Source organism: Melanotaenia boesemani, chromosome 9, assembly GCF_017639745.1.
Source record: "Melanotaenia boesemani isolate fMelBoe1 chromosome 9, fMelBoe1.pri, whole genome shotgun sequence".
NCBI lineage: Eukaryota > Metazoa > Chordata > Actinopteri > Atheriniformes > Melanotaeniidae > Melanotaenia > Melanotaenia boesemani.
In genome coordinates this window covers 12,282,877-12,290,393 of record NC_055690.1, presented here as the reverse complement: position 1 = coordinate 12,290,393, position 7,517 = coordinate 12,282,877, and the positions used below count along the sequence as shown (strand labels likewise).

Here is a 7,517-nt window from a genome sequence, read left to right as displayed (position 1 = left end):
GCATTTTCAACAAAGACCATAAATGAGGCTTTTCACCAGGTCCTCAAGGGCCACAGTCCTGCAGGTTTTAGAACTTTTCTTTCCTCAACACACCTGTTTCAAATTAATCAGCCATTGTGCAAAACTATACAACAAGCTGTTGGATCAATTTTCTTTGAGTAAGGTTTGTTGGAACAGGGAATCATCTAAAACCTGCAGGACAGTGGCCCTCAAGAACCAAATGTGCCAATGTAATGTATTTGTGCAAACAGGCAGATGCAGACTTTAACTGCGATCTCTAGTAGTTTTGGCAGTGATTGTATGTGAAAAGTAAAAATGATGTTTATGATGGTAGCGGTTACATAGTAAAAAGAATGTATTTTAACCTGAACTGTGATTCTTTTTTTAACCATAATCAAGTGACATTACACACTAAATCCAACCAGGATATTACACGTTTGTTGTAAGATGTTGTATTTATGTGTAACCATGGCTACCATGACTGTCATGTAGCAATGTAAAAACAACGTATTTAGGCTCCAACTATAATTGTTTTCTATTTTCATTAAGTAATGTTTCAGTGTAAACTCAACCAGGAAACAAGAATAACGTATAGATGCTCTATCCAACCATCTCTGCTTCCTCCTTAGTGGCTTGTTGAATGAAAGACTTGACAATGATGTAAAAAAGCTTACCTCTGATGCTGCATGTTTACAGTATGGCATGTATTTAAGGGTATGAGCAAAATAAATATGGCTCTTTCAGTTGGAGGACCCTTTAAAAATGGTTAGTTTCTTATATATGGAGTGCTCGTCTATGCTCATTATTTCACTATGTCTGTCTTTCTTTTGGTGCTGGCAGGTAGTGTAGGGTGAAGTTTGGAGCAGAAAAACATCCGTCTTCTGAAGTTGAAACTATTCCATGACCGCAGTGAGAGTGAGCAGGTGGAGCAGCTTTAAAACAAGTTTAAACTAAAAAAAACTGAAGATATAGGTGATAATGCTCTTCTCTATAAATTTGTAACTACTAAACAACACTTTTTGTAGCTTAAATCATCTTTATTTCCATAATAATAGACAACTAAATAACACTTGATAGCTCTAAAATGAGCTCAGACAACAACGTTTCTCAAAACCTTTCCTGCTAGTGGGATAAAAATAGTTTTTCATTTCATGAAGGTCATTTTATGAAGCTTTTACATATGTGGAATTGATGTATAATGTACAGTATGACATATTCTGATTGATGGTTGGGCACAGACTATCACTGTGGGCTGTCAATTTATTTTTCACGCATGGAGGCGGGATGAAAATTGGTGTATAACCATTGAATTACAGCTCACCACCTGCAAACATGGGCCTGAATGCAGCTTCTCAAACTGAAATGGGCCCCTTTCCTCCTGTTGCCCGGGTCAACGGCAAATCTCACATTCCCACAATGACACAACTGACAATACCAAGCGGGTCTTCAGTTTTACATTTGAAAGCATATTTAACTTTTCACTCATTCACTCAAAGCCCGTGAGCAGTGAGACTCCGAGTCTGGCCAAGATTAGCTTTTTGGCAGACAATGTAGTGAATTAAAAGCCACACATGGCCCCTCTCTTGTTCTCTGGGTGACCAAACACACTTCCAGGGCCAGGAACTCTTGACCAGTCTTTTTTAAACCAGAAGGAGAAACTACTAGTTAAAAATAAGTAGTGGAGTAAGGATAAAAACTTGGCCAGACAAAAGACAGCTGGTCTCCTCATTAACCTAACATGGCCACAGCGTTGCTTAAGATGAATCTTTTAACAATCATACTGTACAGGTATCCATGTTAAGAATGAAACCTGTTTGTATTTGAATACTTTGACCTATGCATGCAAACATTTTTTTTTTTGCATAAATACCTTACTGTTTATGAAAAAGCACATGTTAAACATCACATTTAATACTCTGCATTGTAGATGTTGTTGATTCTTTGTAAATATTTAATAAGAACTCCCATACAAAAGTCAAACATGACTGATTACAACAGCATTTTCTGCTAACATTTAATTTTTGATGAGGAGAAAGCCTATTTTAAACAATAATTACAAAATTCTTGGAAGAATCTCAGCTATTATACAACATTTAGAAGAAGGCTTGTTAAAGGTTGCTTCGGTTGAATATAAAAATGATTAAGATTTAAATCTTCAGGTTAATGCCCTCTCAGAGGACATTCTCAAAAGAATATTAGCCCCCCCACGCACATACACACACACATTTCCAGTAACAATATGGAGCCATGTTCCCTTGCTATGGAACATTTGGTTCTCGCATAGGTCATCAACTTTATAGGTAAACGCGTAGTCTTGATTTTGACCCTTGTCCAACAATGTTTTGTCAGCCTAATTTGTTAAACTGTTGACATTTCATCTTGGGTGGAAAAGCCACTCGTATGTGAGGCAAAATAGTATCCTATAAAACACAAGGCGTTGAAGGTTAATAACATCTCTTTGGACGTTGTAATCCCCCATAGGATTATTACAGCTATTCTAAGAGAAAAACACGGGAGGATTTTTGGAAGCCTTTACCGAAGGGGGCGACCACGCGCAGACGCTCACTCATCCTTTGCTCCAAGCTCGTAATTGTAAATCGTGAGGGACCACGCAGATCACCATTCCCCGACATATCGCCTTGTGTGTCACCTTATCTCGCTCTGTGTTCGGGGACTGTCTCACATATTTCTCCTGAAGGATTTTCACGGCGTTCAGTTTGGGCTGTGCTTGTTAATGGGCGACTCGGACGGCTGCCTTTCTCATCCATGTGTGCCCCTCTGAGTGCACTGTAAGCAGCAGCAACAGCAGCACCTTGGAAGAACAGAAGGAGGAGGCTTGCTTTCTGCCGTACCGTGTGGTGCACGGTGGAAATACACTCCCCTGCTCTGGTTACTATCAAAACGAAAGGGAGGGAAGAAGAAGACGGAGACGAAGTAGAAGCATAAGTGTTTTTTTTTTGCGATGCATCTCAGCCGGCTACACTGAATTTGTCTTCAGAATGGTAAGCTTAATTTCAGTGAGATTTTTGTTGCCAATGTAGCAGAAAAGCGGACAGCAGCTCAAATGCATCACGCAGCAGCGGGTCATAAACGGAGAACTAATGCGATGCAGGGAGCCGCGGTCAGTTTCACTACGGACGGATGTTGTTTTTGTGCAGGCTCTTTATGCATTTTGCACATTTGGCAGCACGTTATGTCCCGGACGGTGGGAGATTAAACGTAGCTTTGTAGGCGGCGCAGCACGGTAGGTTACCTGGTCTTCGTTTTTTTTTTCTATTTCCCCCCTCTTTTAGAAAGGGTTCAGAAACCGCCTCAACATCATGGCAATGTGCGGATTTGATAGCAGGTAGGAGACCGAAAAGTCTACAGGAATATGAAGGATGTGGAGCAAGAAGCTAAACGAATAAAGATGATCGTCAAGGACCCGCTTTATGAATTTACGCAGATCAAAAGACCCTGATGTTGGCTATGACTGCATGACCAACCTTGTGTTCTATGACTGTCTTTTTAACAGGCTGCGACAACGCATCACTATTTAATGTGTGTATCTAAAAACCTCGGGAGTGGTACAGATTTGAGCTGGTTGGGATTTGCACTACATCACATCCCGCTCATCTACCTCCACCTACCTCCTTTTTTAAATTTTTTTTTAAATATACAGGTGGGTTCCTATTCAACTTTGTAGTTGCATTTCTGTCGTAGTGAGGCAGCAGCACCAGCTCATTGGATTGTGTCTGCTGCTTTTAAAAGGAGCAGGGCCTATAGGGAAAACTGCATAGCTGATAGTTTTACTGCAGCATAATAATGACACGAATAAAATTCATGAAGAGATTTGCTTCTGAGAAATAGAATGGGTTTCATAAAATCACTCAAAACTACAACCATGGCTTATCAAAGTCCTACGATTCTAAACGTTAAATTTCTTATTTATTTTGACTTTTCATTCTAAATTTATGAGGGGACAGCTTCAAGTGTTCATCATCTCATGGGGTCACAACCAATCTAATTAACTGAAATAAATTAAGACAACTCAAATATATAATACAGTTCACAAGCATTCAAGACTGGAGTAGTAAGAGCACAAGGAGGACCCATGGGAGTCATTGTTGGGGCCCAACACAGGAGAAATAAGTTCTGCACTCAGATTGAGCAAGTTGTTAGACAAAGACCTTTGAAAGTAGTGGTGTAATAGTACAAATGGTAATGGTAGATTATGATTACATAGTAAATTAGAGTGATGAATATATATTTTTTCTAATAACTAACACAGTAGTATGCACTAATTGTATAAAAAGTTAATTAAACTCAGATAAATCTTTCAGATATATTAGCCATTGATTGCTTTGCTTAACAACTTTAAAATGAAAAGAAAACGTCTGAGGAAAAACTTTAGTGTCCTGCATCAGTTGTCAAACTTTTCCCAGGACACACTGCAGACGTCCAGACATCTATTAAGATAGGACTTTGTGTGCAAGAAGGGGGGGGTTGTTGAACTCACAAGTGCCACCATTGGCTATAGCAGGGTGTGTGACCTTAGATATTAGGGGTTAAATCCAGGGGAATCCAGAGGCCCTCTATCCTCTATGGCAAGTGTTTGGTGGAAGCATCAAATGAGAAGTCTGAAGTTGTTAGGTCCCCTCGAGGTTAACCTTTGTAGAACAAGGCTGAATTCTCCCAGTTGTCTTTGTCGTGCTGATGAGCTCTGAGAAGCAACCTCAGCACTAGTTCTCTGCTTGATAAGAGGGGGATCGGCCCACCCTTTGTAGTCACAAATGAAAAATCTGTTGCTCGTCTTTTCACCTTAGTCGTCGCTTCATTGTGGATTGAATGCACAGCTATTCTCCTTAGAAAAAAGACGCTGAAAGAGAAATGACATGCAAGTCGCAGTAGGACCTTGTTATATTCCATAAACAATTGCTGTGTTTGAACTAATGTTGGGAGTGTATGAGGGCAGGAGAATGACAGAGAGGAAACAATGAAATGCTTCTCTCCCCCTGGAGTTTCTCAGGGGATGTTGTGTGTTTGAAGTAATAATTGTTGTGAGAACCATACAGTCATCCAGGGAGGCGAAGGCTGTGTTTGAGTGGAATGGATACAGTGATGATGAAGAGCAGTTTCTTTCTGATCAGTGGGAAGTGAATTGGATTAGACATAAATATAAACAGCTTTTAGTTGCTTTGCTCAACCAAAGACCTTAGAATTAAATGGACCTGTGTGCCAGTGAAGTGAAAACTATATATGACATTTTCATGTGAATCGTACAACAGTTTGCAGTATGTACCTGTTTTTCTTTCCTATCGTAGAGGCACAGAGTTTTACAAAAGGGGGAGGTGGGTTTTCTAGCTTGAAGCATTATGTTTAGTTGAAGCTGCAGTCTGTCATCTCGTGATTTATCTCACACAGGAGTAATGGGTAGCTGTCACGATTACACCACTTTGTTGGACATGAAAGCCAGGCAGTGCCCTTTCTTTCCATTCTCACACACATGCTCATACACACAAACACTTCATTTTTTTAAAACATTGACAGTAAAGCTCCAGACTTTTATCACGAGTAAAGACACAGCAGAAATCAAAAGCATGTGGTGCTACCAAGCGGCCAACTGATTGTTGCATAACAGTTTTTCTTTTATGCAGTTACTCCTGATTAGCCCTACATATAAATGTATATGGAAACTTTAGATTTCTTTTAACTAAATTTAATAAGATCTATGTTCTTATGTACTGCTCCACTCTTAATTGGAGAAGCAAAACATTTTAACTGTCCTAGATTTCACTTGTTTGAAGCAGCTCACAGAAAGCTTTGCAAACCTATTGTAACACGTTAAAAAATAAATAAAAAAACTAAGCTAAAAGAAAGAGTGCATTTTTGTCTTATCCAGTAATATTCCCTTACAGACTTTTATTTATCTATTTATTTGAATAAAAACCATCATTTGATCTTGCAAAAGGTTTGCTGAAACCTCACCAAACCCTGGACATATTTTGCATGTTTATGATGGAATAAACGTCCTTCTTGGCCTTTTCAGTTTAGCCTACCAGTTTCAAGAAAACTTTAATCCTATACTTGTTAGGTGCTCTGAAAGTCTGAATCACTCAAAGTATTTGAGGAGTGATTGAGGTTGAAATTATGCACTTCAGGCCCCAGACACAGGATAGGATTTCTCTTCCTCAGCACACAGCAACAGACTCCTCTTTGTGTTCAACATTGCATAGTATGCATGTAGCAATTTTTAAGATGACTCTCACTGCTGTCGAAGCCAGTGATAATATGCAGGTGTGGTACTCATTATCCTTACATACCTTGCTTTGATATGTTCTTGTCTGTGCAGTTCAGTGACAGAGCTTTAGCCTTTTCAGGTTTTCCTCAGTTTCTGCCGTTCTCCCCAGTCCTCCCCTAACTGATATAGTTTTAGATAGTAAAGGAAAAACATTCTCCCCATGGTAAGAGGGGGTAGTTAAATTTGGATCACAGCAGTCGTTTTGGTGATGTTTCCTGCATGAAATGTGCATTTTTTTTTTAACATGATACAAAATATCATTCACAAACAGTATTTGCAGACAAAATTATGTGCTTATTTTAATGTAAACTGTTGCACCAGGTTTCATATTTCCCTCCAATCGTTTGATTTTGAATTAGTAAATTTTTAAATTTGAGGTTGTTATTCTTTACAGATGTTGTTCATTTGCCACTGGCTACTTGTTGGTCTATTTTATGCTTAAATATATCACATTTGACACCCCCAGTTCACACAGCAAATATTTATGGCATGGTCCTAATTATGACAGCAAGATGACTAAAAGTGATGCAAGAAGCATTTAATCATTGCCACAGTATACAGAAATGTTTAAAACCCCCATTTAAAAAAACAAACAAAAAAACTAAATAAAATTCTAGTTATTTTTTGATGAGGGACGAGCAAAGAGGACATCTAGAGAGAAGTTACCTCTCTAACTGCCTGAAACAAATGATTAAACAAAATCATCACTGCATTCGTTTACATTGTTATAGATGATACGTCAGCATGTGAGCTCTTACAGGAGAACACGAGATAACTACAGGTACAAAAAAATCAAGTTAGTTGGTAAACATGGATCTGAAATCAGATGCTGTACATGCTCTTTACAAGGAACCGGTCTACACACTGATTCTTATACATGTTAATTTGTTTACTGTGACTGTTTGGAATCACATTGAGGTTAATTTGTGGCTTTTTCTGATCATTCAAGTCCTTAGTCCATCTGACTGGACATCAATAGTCAGAAGAGTATCATCTGCTCATAAAAGAGCCGTGGAATGATCCTGATCCGTTCCAGGTATATTTCAGGATGTGAGTGGGGCAGTTTGTTGCTCTGTAAGCAACACTGGAACTGAAGACTACAACAGATTTCTGTAATCTCATCACCCCTGTCTTCTTGTACTATATTATTTTTTATTAGTTGTCACAAACTTTGTGGTTGTGGAAAACAAAGTTAATCAGTTGGCAAATAAAAAATTGGATAATTACTTTTGCATGT

The 7,517-nt window shown here is 38.8% G+C and overlaps 1 protein-coding gene across 2 annotated transcripts in view; it reads left to right on the top strand.

Moving 5' to 3' along the window:
- Positions 1-2,646: 2,646 nt before the first annotated feature.
- The window catches only part of tenm4 (teneurin transmembrane protein 4), a 156,722-nt gene continuing 151,851 nt past the window's right edge, over positions 2,647-7,517 (top strand). Inside the window, exon 1 of one of the 2 annotated variants that reach the window (XM_041995265.1) lies at positions 2,647-3,002. The gene's annotated coding sequence lies outside the window, so the exon portion shown is untranslated. Of the gene's footprint in view, positions 3,003-3,213; positions 3,245-7,517 lie in introns of those variants that run through there. The other variant, XM_041995264.1, reaches the window with a different exon arrangement.